Consider the following 13951-nt stretch of genomic DNA (forward strand, 5'->3'; position numbering starts at 1 on the left):
CCCGCGCTAGCTCCGCGCCCGCCGCCGCCGCCGCCCCGGGGGCATCGGGGATGCGCTGGGGGGGATAGGGGGGCGCGGAGCGCAGCGGAGCCTCCCCTTACCGCCGGCAGCTGCTCCTCCGCGCCGGGCGAGGGGCCGACCGAGCCTGCGCACAGCGGCGGCGGCGGCTCTGCCCAGCTCCCGCTGAGGACAATGGGGTAAATCCCCCTCCCTCTCTCCCTCCTTTTTCCCTTCCCTCCTCCTCCTGCTGCTCCTCCGTCCCTCCGCCCACGCCTCCGCCCCCCGCGCAGCCCGGCCCCTGCGGAGCGCGGGGCTGAGCCAGGCGCGCAGCGGCGCGGAGCGGCGCGGAGGTCCCGCTGCCGCAGCGGGGATGGGAGCGGGGCCGGGCTGGGTGGAGTGGAGCCGTCCGCAGCCGGACCCCCGGCCCCCGCCCTTCTCCCGCCGGGGGCGAGTGCTGGGAGGGGGCTCGGGGACAGCCTCGGGGTGTGGTGTGGTGCGGTGGGGTGAGGTGAGGTGTCCGGCCGCAGCGGCCGTCTCGGGGATCCCCTGCATCCCCTTCTGGCGGCGCAGGGGAGGGTGATGCTGTTCACAGCTGATGGAGACAGTGTATCTGGGCGTAAGACAGGTGTGTGTGTATGTGCCCCTATACACACGTCTTGGTACCTTTGGCATATGTATTGGTTCAGGACAGCCACACATTAGTGATACACCCGTGTTACAGTGACCAGTGTGCTTCTGCTAGATTTGGGCGTGCTAAATGGCCATTTAACTTCCTGCTCACAAGGGAGGCAAGTCCAGCAGCACCTGTTGCGGTGCAGCATCCGGGTGCGGTGTCCCTTGCTGGGCAGGGGGGTTTGCAGGGGAAGGAGGCTTACAGCAAGCTTGCAAGGCAAATGTTTCAGTGTGAACATCAAAGAAAAAGAGCCTCTGCAAGTCGGGAGCCTGACATCTGGGTTACTAGTGGAACCTGTCATTTGGGGTCTGACTAGGGTTCGTAAGAGAGTCAAAGAGGATGCTCTCCATGTTTCTGTGTTGTTCAGGGGCTTACCAGCTCCCAGGCTCAGTTACACAGGACCCACGGAGGGCTGGGCAGTTTTTGTGAGCTGGATAAACTACATTTGACCCGACCAGCACAGAGCACCTGCTGATGCACCTGTTCTGCTGGTGCAGTTTTATAATGGGCAGTTTAATGTAGGCCAGTGAGACACAGATCCTTGTCCTCTCTTTCCCTCTTTGCCATCCTTGTGTATGTAGGGCAAGGCCTCTCTGCGTGCCTTGTAAGGCACGCACCAACGCACGGCCCTGGGCTCACTGGAGATGCTAATGCAATTATCGTACTATTACTGAGTTTCCTTCATGGCCTCTTGTGAAGGACATGTCTGAAATCCTTTTTGAGCATTCTATTAAAAGCCATCAGTAAATTCATCATTATTCCAGAAACTGTAGCAATTAAATCATCTGCATCAGCCCCAAAAGCGAAGGTTGGTGGAGCATCTTTTGGGCAGATCTTTCTGGCTGGTTTCAGAAAGTCCCTCTGCATGTAGCAGGGACCAGGCTCTGACCCTGATCGTGCCACCAGACGTCCAGAGCAGCTCTCCTGAACTCCTGGCACTTTAACAGTGATGAACCAAAGCTAGACTTTGGCCGAAAGATGTGTTGAGGGAAATCTGCATCACGCAGGACTTCATTTGCCCCTGGATCTTGTTTATGTCCGTTATTTGTTGCAGTGTTAGGAGACCAAAGAAATCCTGAGAGGGGGAAAAAAAATAGGTGGTAGATAATTGAGGCTGCTTTTTTCTTCCTACCAGTGCATCTGAGCTGTTTTCAGTTGTTAGGTTTCTCATTTGCACCGAAGTTTTACTGTGACAGAGAATTGCCCACGGGTTGTTCAGTTCTTTGTGCAATTTTCCAGGCGTTTCTCACATTCATGCAGTGACTCGAGTGCCGGGTTCGCGGTGTCCCCTCGGCAGCCCTGGCACCTCTGTCAGAAGCGGTGCCTTTGTGGAGGAGCCGGGACACCGCGTATGTCGCTGGCCCCCGGTGCAGCACAGGACCGCGTGAACAGGCTCCGCCACGGCAGGCTGCCAGGACCCAAAGTGCTTTGCCAAACAGGAGTAGGAGGATCGGTTGTCCTTGGGGGCATGAGGCTTTTCAGAGGAGACATTATGGCCCGCGTTAGCTCTGTGATCTCTGCCATCAAGTGAACAAAAGGGAATAACGCACCTGCTTCCCTCCTCCGCTCCTGCGGGAAGGGTTTCTCCTCTCCCTGAACGCTCGCCAGCGCAGCTGAGCTGGCTCAGGAGCTGCCGTAATTCACTGCTATCTTGCCAGGCCAGCAGCAAATTGCTAGCTCATCTTTCTTCCACCTGTAGCGAGAAGAGAGCCGGCAGGGAATGGTGTTTCATCCATTTTCCCAGGGCTGCTTCCCTGATGAGGCTGTTATATAGTGCTATAGGAGGTGTGAGCCTAGAATTTGGCTGACTGAGAGATGTGACACTAAAGGGACAGCCAGAAGGAATGCAGAAAATACGGGGCAGGTGGGGGGTTAACAGTCTTTATATGAGCAGGCTCCTTGCCTCCCAAAGGGGCTGACCTGGCATTAGACCCGCCGGGATAACTCTGTGTGTTAGTTACATCCTGCCAGGAGAAGAGCCCTCCCTGCCCCACCTGGATGGCCCCATACAGGCAAGCCAGCACCTCAGGCTGCTTCATGTCGTGTTTGCGTCCGACCCATCAACTTCAAACAAGTTCCTCATCCAGACTCAGTCTCAGGGTGGACATTAAGACAGTGCCAGATTTACAGCATTTGACTAAAAAACAGAAATAGGGTATTTGCTGTTACAGAAGTGTTACAGAAGTGCTCAAGGAGCTCTTCCCACCTGCAGGGACTGTGGTGCCTAGGGAGGTGTCAACCACTGAGAGTCAAAAGGAGCAGCAGGGACTGCCCCCATATACACATGGCAAAGCCTTCACCTTCAGTGCTGTTTGGCTCTGCCAGGTGTCCAGCCCCCAGGTGAGCAGGGACACCTCTGTGCATGGGTGTACCCCTGGACACTGAAACACAGAGTCGCTGCCTCCAGTGCCCTGGCAGGGGCTGGAAACACTGTGTGTCCATTGATTTGAGCGCAGCCAGACAAAAGCCAGACCCATCACAGCAGTCGTGGGGAACAGGTAATTCCCAGAGATTGTAATGAGAGTGTTAAGCTCTTTTCCTTTCTCCCTTCAATCACTTTCACAAAATGAGTTAAATGAAGAGCTATTCTCTGCTTACAAAATGGTGCTGCACAAGCTAGATGGATTCCTCTGACCTTCCAGTGTGCTTTACTTGAATTGGCTGCCTCTTCATGTTCTCCTCTCACTGCCTTGAACGGGAAAGACAGCTGAAATAGGGACTCTTACAGCAAATACTGTGGCATATTGCCTTCTTTCTATCAGTCACTGGTATACTTCCTGAATCCTTATCTATTTATTATTGGAGGTTTTATTTGTGTTCCTGTGGCTGGGAGCTCTCCATAATGTTTCTGTAAAGAGAAGTGTCCTGTACCCCTGTAATACTGTAGCAGAAATCAGTGTTGTCCCTGGTGTGATGTAAGGGAAGAAGTAGGAAATGTCTGGACATGCCTGAAGGACAATCCCAGAGCTCCACCATGGCTGACGTGCCACAGGGAAGCAGGACAGGTGAGAGCAGTTAGCCAAAGCCATTCTGCTGTCACAGATAATTCAGGCAAGGAAAAGTTTTTGGGCTTTGCAATCAAGGAGGTGGAAAGGTCAGTCTGGAGCAAAAAAGGAGAACAGAGACTTGAGCTGGAGCTGGCACAAGAGGATTAAAGGTCCTCCTTCCCAGCTTCCTGTAATTCCCAGAAAGCTCTCTGGATGACACTCATTATTTGTGTTATCTTTGCACCTAGTGGAGTGAGTCAGGGACCAGGGTGCTACACAACAAAAACAAAAAGCTTTCCTTTTTGCCAAGGAAACTTAAAATCCAACAGTGCCATGGTAGAGAGAGCTGATACGAACCCTAGAGAAGGGGGAGAATGAGCAAACCACGAGGTTGCAGCCTAGGGAATGGCATTGGCGTAACGGTGGCTATCAGTCATCCCTGGAAGGGGAGGAGGGAGTGCCAGGAGCTAATGAGGCAGTTTTGTGGGTGTTTACAAGGATCATGATAATACTTTGTGGCAATGACAGAACAGAAGATGACACATTAAGGTAATGTTTGGGCACTGGGTAATGTGAAAACATCGTGAGAAGATTAAAATCTGCAAAATTTACAGTACTACCCAAAATAACTGCTCTGCACAGGAGCCATGTTTGCCCTCTGTAATCAGGGCACAGCCATGGTACTTGCCAGTGAAATGAAGACAGATTTGAAATTATGCTGGAAAACCTCCACCCTGCCTCTTGCTTGCAGAGGATCCAGATGTCAGGTTGGGGATGGGGCACTAGGCACTGCCATCAGGCTGGGAAGGGCTTGGGCCAGCAGAGCCCAGATCTGTGCTCAGCAAAACACTAATGGAGGATTTTAGATGTGGTTTTGTTCACATAATTATTAGCGCAGTAGTGCAAAATGTACAAATGACACCAGAGTGGATGGGACTATTAATGTCACTGTTGAGTCCTGATTTCCTGGATGGCAGTGGAGAACTGCAGGCGAACAGTCACAGAGCTGCATCTCTGTGACAGAGGGGTATCTGACAGCTAGCGATCACATTTTTAAAGGGCTTATTCCTGGCTGTTTAATACTTCATATGCTCTCTTGGGGGGGAGGAGGGAAGAACGGAGGCGTATATTTGGCACAGCAGGGAAGTGGACTCGGGTCTTTTCCATCCCTTAGTGCTGTGCTGTTGCAGGAGGAGAGAAAGCCTCCTTCCACAGCAGTACTAATCCTCCTCCACAGCAAGATGAACGTTTTGAACTTGAACAACTCCTCTCATTTTTCCCCCATGTGATTGTGAGTCAGGCTGAGCTTCTCTATTCTTCTCCATAATTGAGTAGGAGATTATTTTGACTGGAAATAACCAGACACAGGTATCATGGCTGTGAAAGCCTCCATGCATGCCACTTGCTAAAAGTTCTGTAGCCTGCAAAGGGACCTGGTCTTTAAAGGCTTTGCTCAATGGAGAGGGAAGAAAAGCAGAGGGGAAGAATAGCTCCTTCCTGCTTACTTCTATCACTGTCTCTGCTAAACTTAACCTGCTGAATTGTTGGTGACACGCTGTTCTTCAGAAGCAGCTCCTTTGTGGAAGACCTCCCCTGTGACATGGGGAATAGCTGCTGTGAGACAGGAAATGTCCCTGACATTATGGCTTTCTACAGGAGCTCATAGCTGCTATCCAGTCCCATGGACATACCGAGAAAGTTACGAAAAGCCATTCCTTTAAAATCTCCCCAGGCACAGATTTTTCTGTCTTGCTCTTCCTGTATCCATAGTTGTCTTTCATGGGATGCAGGCCAGCTGCTTGGGTTGCATTCCCACCCTTCTGTCCTAAACGCAGTGAGTGATGGCAGAGTGCAGGGCAAGGGAGAAGCAGATGCAATGTATGTCTGTGTCAGGGCACATGGCTTCCTCTGCTGCCATGGCAGGGGATGCTGCCAGATGCCGGTTCTGGCTCGTGGTGGGTTCCAGGGAGGCAGGGCCGACTTTTAGCTACACACACTCCTACCACCAAAGCCAGACACTAAGGAGCATTTCACAAGATCAGGCTTTCTCCAGTTTATACATAAGTGGGATTGCTTCAGGCTATTGAACCAGCCTGCTGCAGACTAGCCAAGCCCAGAAGTTTTATCTGTGTTATACCAAACTCAAGCCACTGCTGTTCTGCTTGTGCATCTAATGTCTCAGCTGCTTGCTGAGGAGCTAATGAGCTTTTGGGGATACATGGGTGCTATAAACTCCTTAGGCCAGAGATAAGCAGCTTATTGCCTTTAGGAGCACTGCCAGCCCTTGGCTCTGCTGCTGCGGTGCTTCTCAGGCCCAAGTTCTTCATTAGCAGGAAGGGCTGTAAAGTCTTGAAATAAGTGTGTTCCTAATTGCATGTGTGCATGTGCATGCTGCAGTCATCTCCACAGGGTGAGGTAAAACCAGGCAGTGGGACAAGCAGGAAACAAGAGGCTTTACATACTGTTGTCACATCTCCTCGCGTGTGACTTCAGCCCTCACAAAGCACATTCCCTGCACTGAGGCTGTGCTGTCTCATCGGTACAGGATGAATCCACCACCCTCATCACAGCAAAATGGCCTTTGGCACCCAACAGGAAATTCACCATGGACAGTGTGGGCAGCTTCAGAACAAAAGGGGGCTCTGTTGGTCATGAGCCAACTTATTTCCATTGCTATCCTCTCTTTGCTTTTGGATAGAGCTACTGTGTATGTCTGTCTAGAAAATTCACTGGGTAAAATAAAATTGAGGTAATGCACAACTGAAAGTTCACTTGCAAAGTCACTGTAAAGGCAATCTTTTATTTCCTTCTTATGAATTGAGCCCTTGCTGTTCTCCACTCATTGTCTGCACTGTCTACCATCAAAAGCAATCCCATTGCAACAGGCCAACACGCTGAGGTTACTATTCCTACTAAATGCTAGAGAGAGCCTTCAAATCAAATCTGCTTGGCTAGTCAAACCATCTCCATCCTTATTGGCTATTTTAGTTTTTTCCTCCCCTTTTACCCAGGTATAAATTAGCCAAACAGCTCTCTTACAAGGTAGAACTAGGAGCAGAATTTGGTATGCAACTCTCAAGTTTTTATTCAGTTGCTCTTCTTGGAGCAGCTTTGGAATTAATCTAGTCATCAGGGAGAGTTATTTGAGGTGCTGGAAGTACCTTCTGATACCATCTTTTGAGTAGATAAAATCTGAAATCTGATTTCTTTGCTGTTCCATTGTCCTTATATGTTACCTTTCCTGTTGGTTTACACTGTGCACAGTCTAGATGAAGCCAGAACTACTCCCTTATTTCGGCACTCTGTGCAAATAGATATCCCCTCCTTGCCTACAGCCCCTTCCCCCCACAGCTGGTGGAAACGAAAGGATGAGCAGTGTAAAACCTTCAGTGTGACTAAAACTGTGAGATTTAACTGTACCAGGGAGTCCACGAACACTGCTTGAATGCTAAATTCATAGTTAAACGGGTGTTGTCTGTTGAGATAACGCCCTTGCTGGGGTGTTGGAGTGGGATGATGATCTGGCAGCGTGTTCCTGTGACCACGAGCAGCGGTTCTGAGGACAGCTCAAGGTTCTCCACCACCGCTGCTGGAGCAGAACAGAAAGTTCAGTGCCATGCCTGGAATTCAAATCCAGCCACCAGATTCATGCTCACGGGCTGAAAGTCACTAACTGGCCCTTCTGTATTTAAATCAGTTCTTCAACAAAGGCGTTCCCTTGTCATTTCATTTAACTTTGAACTATAGGAATAGCACATTAAAAGGTTTTGCAGTTTTAAAGTGTTGGTGGGTCTCAACCAACTCTGTGGGCTAAGTAAAGCGTGAGAAATATTTTTCACCAGACTATCCTATCAACTAAGCTTTTAAGGCAGAATGATGAAAAGGAAAACATTATTTTAATAGTGCTTTCTTTCTGGTAAAAGGTCTTGCTAACTTTTTGAAGCAGAGCTTGGAATAACAGATGAAAACTGTCAGAAAAGCTGTGATGTACTTTGGAGCTCAGTGAAAATTGTGACCAAAAATCTGAGTCTGCCCAAACCCTGAATTATATGCCAAAATGCCCCAGGATTCCTTGGCTCATCATGCAAGTTGTTAAGGGTAAGAGCTTACTTGTTTGGGGTTGGGTTTATTCTTAGGCATTCCTTTTGCGCAGAGTTTTTCTTTGGAAGGGCTGGGTCGTTTCATTTTTTATTTATTTGGCCTTTTGCCCTTGCATTTTATCTAACTTTATTTTACTTCAGTGATGCAGGACTGATGAGGAAAAACCTCCCAGAGCTGTGTTAAACCTGAAATCTTCATACCTGAGAGAAGGATTCCACATTTTTTGAGATCTTGAAAAAATTTGGGGGGATTAAATAAAAACAAAGCTTAGGGGAAAAAAAGGACACTGGTTACATGCATAGCACAAAAGCCTTGTAGAAAGCCTCTGGATGCCACTGGCATGCCAATTGATATACCTTTGCAATAAGGACATGGTGACTGGGAGGATCACGGAGAGCTGTATGAATTCTATCCGTGCGATGCGTGAGCTCAGCCTGGGGAACAAACCTCATCTGCCAAGTTCTGTAGGGCCATTTCCAGCTTTTCTCCTCGAAGGAGAGGCTCTGCTTCCAATGAATAAAGTGGGAATTTTGACATTGATTTCAAAGGAAGCTAAATTGAGCTCCATGAAAAGGGAGCACTAGCACGCAGTGCTGCTCTTCATTTTTTCTTATTAATGTGACTAATTAAATGTTTGTATTTTTTAAGCACTAACTGTTTTTTTGATGGTCGTTTAGAGACTTTGAGAAAGTCAATAATTTTGATGAAATAGGACTGTAGACTCCAGAACAAAGTCCACATGGAATCCGTGATGTTGCTAGGATACAGCTATTAGTATTTTCAGTGGCTGGGTTATTTTTTGGTGTGTTTTTTTTTTTTTTTTTTAATAGAGTTGGCCTAACCTCTTACAAATAGTAGAAGAATTTGTGACTGCCTGATCCCTTACATGATGCTCCCTCAGTTTACCTTAATGGAGCCAAACTTGACCCTTTAATTTCAGCCGCTTTTATGTGTGAAGCAGAAACACAAAGAGCAATTTTGACCCAAATCTTGTTGGGTTTTTTTTTAATGGATGTACAGGATTTTCTCCCTGTGGGTGTTCCATTGCTGAAGTCAGTCTCCCTCTAGTGGTTTATTTCCGGAGGGGGCCTTTGCTTTGCTGCCTTGGACAGGTACCAAATGTGATGGCATGATGCAGAAAGTGGAATGACCCCTATGAGCTGAACCATAGAGCAGCGAGCTTGTATAAAAATATTATGTCCTGTAATTTTTACATGTTAGAATGTACTTATTTTTTACAATATCAACAGTAGTGGGGGGTTTCTATCCCAGGCTCACTCTGCAGTCCAGGCTAACGTGGTTTGTGCAGTGTGTAGGATGTGACTCTTGCACATTGTTCCCTTCAGCTGTATACTGGAAGCCTGTAAAAAAAAAAAGATTAGTATTTAAGCTCATGTTCCACATCAAAGCCGATGCCAGATGTGGTGCCAATAACATTATAACACAGAATGGCATTGAGGACGGTGCTATTTTGGGATCCTCATGTCTGGGGAAGCAATATCTAAGTGAAACACTCTGCAGATATTTTACTGGAAAATCAGGAAAAGCAAGATATTTGGAGTTTGTTTCCAACATATAACTTAACTTTGAGGTCTGTCAGGTTTCTTGCATTTATGTGCCTGACCTCACCTTTGCTGGGCATCTCTTTAGCACCTCAGAGAGTCCCAGTGCTTTCCAAGGGTGGGGAACAGGGAAGGATGAAAGCAGAAGCCCAATATCCAAAGCTAGGTAAGAAGTTCCAGTCTCCTAATACCTGATGCATAGATTGGGCTAAGCCAGTTCAGCTCCCCAAGGATGACTAGGTAAAGAAATAAAGATCTAATCTAAAGCATGATGAAGTGAATCTATGCCCTTATTTAACTGTAAAGGGTTTTGGATGAGGCTCAGCCTTCCTTCACAAGTGGTGGTAACCAGAGAGAGCTGTGATTCTGGAATGCATCAAGGATCCTGGAAAGACTGATGTCTTTCCAACTTGGACACTAACTTGAGGTAGGTATTGCCTTCTTCTTGCTCGTATCTGGCAGAATTCCATCCTGTGATTTGCTTTTAATATACCAAAAGAGTTATTGGACCCATTTTTTCCTTTATTAACTGTATTTATAAAGCCTGGAGAAATCTAGGATCACCTGCCCCAGAAGTTAGCAAGCTCCCATTCCATTTTCACAGGAGATCATGAGATGTCATCGCCTTCCCATGAAGCATTTCACAGAATGTTCAGTTATGTAACAACTTTAAGGGTATGGTTTTACTTTTGTTTGCCTTCTACTTAATGCTCAGCTTCTATTGGGCAATCAGGAATCTTGGTCCCTTGGGAGATGTTAAACCACCTTCCTTTGGATGCTGCTCCGTAAAATCTGCACAGTGGTTTCCATGAGAGTGATTTTGGAGCCAATTTTGTATTTTATTTTTGTTTTCACTCTTCAGGATCAAGTTTCTACACAGTGTCCTGGCCAAAGCTGACTTGGTTTTAGTTTATAACTTGAGCAAGAACTATTCCATTTATTTTTAGTTATATTAAAAAAAAAAAAAAAAAAGGCATTTACTCTTAGGATGTAGACAAAGTTCCTGTACTTTTTAACAGCTCCACAGCTAAAAAAGCAGAGGTACAAATTTAGTATGCACATGTCCTTTCTGAGATTTGTTCTGCCATCAGTCACCAACAGTAAGTTAATAGGATTCCTGTGTTTACAAGGACACTTATGAGATGCCCACCAACACATGAACTGGCTTTACTTTTATGTAATTGTATTGATATTTTTTTAGACTTTCAAAATGCATCTATAGGAATTTTTTTTAGTAAGGGAGGAAAGGATCTGGTTGAACTTCACTTCTTTTTGGACTAGTGAATGGTTATATCAGTTATAGAAGCTGAGGAAAGGTTCCCCTGCTTGTTTGACTTGGGCAGGTTCATGTATTTGAAGGAAGGCTTCTCTGGGAGCTTGCAGGCACCAGCTGCTTGAGGAGCCTCTCCTGTGGAGCAGGTTCTGTGTGGAAAACCTGTCCCAGGCAGGACTGGACACAAGCCTGTCAGAAAAACAGGGGCAGTGAGCCAGGTTGTTTTTAACAAAACAAAATTATGCAATATCATTTAGTTCTGACATGTTCCCAATATGCAGCAAATGAAGAACTCACTAAATACAGTATATCTCTGGCCATATCATTTGAATAAAACTTGTTTCCATGACAACCTCTGCTTAACAGCTTGGCTGATATGAAATCATTCCTAGATGAGGGAGCTTTTGCCAAAAGCATTGGGATTCAACACTTTAATATCATGTTTTAGGGTTTAAAAAACATTTATTTAAGCCTCTGGAAGCAAATATCAACTAAAATCCCTTCATCCTCACCTCTGCTTCGGCTCCCAGTTGATCAGTTTATCTTCCTGGGAACCTCTCAGAAGCAGCTCCTGTGTTACTTAATATGCTTCTGAAGTCCCAGGCAGTGTTTCAAGAGCAAGTGATCGTGACACCAGCGTTTGGTAGAGAAATTACATTTCATGGCTGTTGGCTCAGGCTGTGAGGCAGCAGCGGCAGCAGCTGGGCACAGCAGCCGAGGCTTGTGCTCCAGCTATCCCTCAAGTTCAGGAAGGTTTATGTTCCAACCAGCTCTGCCTCAGAGTGAAAAAGAGGAGCTTCAGCTGGAGAGAGGTCTAGCTAAGGTTTCACACCATTCATTTTGTGTCAGGAGCACTGAACAAACCCAGGTTATCTCTTAGATGTTTTTTAAGGTGCGGTACCTGTCGCCTCAGACAGCTGTGGAACACTTCCAGGGTGGAAATGCACTGTGACTGCTCGTATGGTGCTTGTTCCCTTCCTCCCTTCCAGGTGCAACACTGCATTAGAATATAGCTAAAATAAGCCTAATGCTTTCCTAATATTTCTCATGTACACAGGCATTGCAGTTGCCACAGTGATGGTGCACAACTGTCAGCTGGGGAAAGGAAGGTCCTGATGGTTTTAAGAGGCATTCTGCCCCCTCAAAATACCGTTGTATTGTAGCAGGGGGATTTCCTGCACCAGCTGGGAGCAGGGACTACAGCAAAATCTACTGGAACAGGCAAATAATGTTTCAAGCACACGTAATGTACCCATTGCTGTCAAGATTTTGGGATCAGCAAGGATTGTAAGGGTAGGGATTTAAATCTCAAATAAAACCACAGAAAGAGGTATGAAGTATTCACTGTTTCTTCTGGCTAAAATGTGCCTTTTCAGCTCTAATTCGCCCCAGCATGGGCCTTTGGGTGACAAAAAGGTTCAGGTGCCTGAAACTGGGTGCAGACAAGCAGTGCTAGGACCACATAATATGGGGCAGAGCAGTATTCCCCACTCCAGTTCATTGGGTTTTTTTTCTCCCCACTTGTTACCTGGGAAAATTTTGGCTGTTAGCTATTGGAAATGAGCTGAGCTAATCCACCAGCTGACTCCTGCTCTCCACCCCACAGTCCTGCTTAGTAAGGCCTTAGCAGAAAATCAGCAGTTTACCTGGGGAGCCCTGCAAGGGAAAGAAAGATGTGGCTGGGAGGAGGTGTGAGGAATGGAGCCAGAAGCCTTTTCTGTGCTGGTGAGCTTTAAGCAACTCATCTCTGCACCATCTTGTAGCACAGGGCTGAACCGTAACACAGTTTGTTTCTGGTTAAGCTGCTTGAGAAGGTATAAGAGCACAGGAGGCATCACCAGGGTTTCCTTAAAAAGAAACCTTCCAAGTATATAGCAAACATTGATAAAATACATTTTTAATTCAAGTGCTATAAATACCTCTCTGAAAGCGGTAATAACTTCCTGGGATTTTTAATCTCTGAAATGATTTCACTCAAGGTGTGCTGGCAGCATGAGGTAGCTGAGCAGGATCAGGATGCTGTGCTTGTGATCATTTTTCCTGGTGAGATTCATCTCAGGAGACTCTTCTTCCTCTGTGTCACGACTTCTTAGAAATCTCTGTAGGCAAAGATGCGTTAATTTGATGCATCCTGTGATTGCCCTTCCTCCACAACCAAATTAATTTACTGTTAGTTGAGATTCCCACAACGTTCCTTGTGCCACTGTGAAGCCTGGTATTTATCGATGTAAATAAGGAATAAACTGAGGCTTTACATATCTCATTTGGAATAATGATACAGGCTGTGCCTCCTGGCCCTCACTCCGTGTCTCAGAGGTGTGGGGATTTTATTCCTGTAGCGTTCCTTGCAGCGCAGGTTGTTTATAACAGAATGATTTGTTTTCAGCATGAGCTGTAATGTTTTAACTGATGAGCAGCTCCCTCATAATGGAATCTGGAGGTTTTCATTGAAGCGTGTGGTTCCATCAGAGGCAGGTGCTGGATTCAAAGTTACTGTAGTACAGTCTAGGGGGCTTGGCCTTATTTCCAGAGTGATGCTGCTGCACATCCAAAATTTAATACTGTGTTGGCAGCCTCAGCAGAGGACACCAAAAATGGGTTAGGTGTGGAGAGTGTCATCGGCAGTCACAGAGGCAAAAAGTGATCCTTTAGGGTCATAAGAAATCAGCACTCTCCTCTCCTCCTCCTCTCTCCTCCAGCTCTTCTGAGAAAATCTGTGCCTAGATACAGCCATTTATTGTAGGGATTTTTCAGGATTAACATTTTTGGTGGGCTCATCATTAAAATAGAGAGAAAATGCTTGGAGTGGGCATACCAATGAATTTTTAGATTCCAAGCTCTCCCAAATGGTCATTATCTTCCTTTCTATTTAAAGAGGAATAAATTAAATTGCAAGAGATGGTGCAACTGGTTTGTAGATCTTATTTAATTTGGACTAGCAGTTTGCATTTTCCATCTGTACAACATAATCATTAATTTTTTGTGTTTCTTGATTGTCACTGTGCAGACTACTTTTTATGGGTGAACTCCGCCCTTTCTTACTGTTAGATTTTTATTTATTTAAAGGAGTGTGTCTTTATAGATTTTTCTTTTAGGATGAAGTATATATAAAATTATTCATCATACTAAATGGGCTTGCAATGAAATCTATGTGATTCATGGTCTTTGATCCTGCTATCACTTTATGTGGGTGTTTAACTTTACTACTGTGCACAGTCCCAATGGGGAGAATCTTAATTTAAAAAATACTATTCTAAAAATAATGTAAGCGGTTTTGCACATGTCCATGTTGGATTGTGAGGAACATCTCCCTGTAAAACCAGACATGTAAATTAAATGAGCTGCAGAGAAGATG

The sequence above is a fragment of the Corvus kubaryi genome, unplaced genomic scaffold (genome assembly GCF_017639235.1).
Source record: "Corvus kubaryi isolate FWS band 111438036 unplaced genomic scaffold, C.kubaryi_AGA036_p1.0 136, whole genome shotgun sequence".
Classification (NCBI taxonomy): domain Eukaryota; kingdom Metazoa; phylum Chordata; class Aves; order Passeriformes; family Corvidae; genus Corvus; species Corvus kubaryi.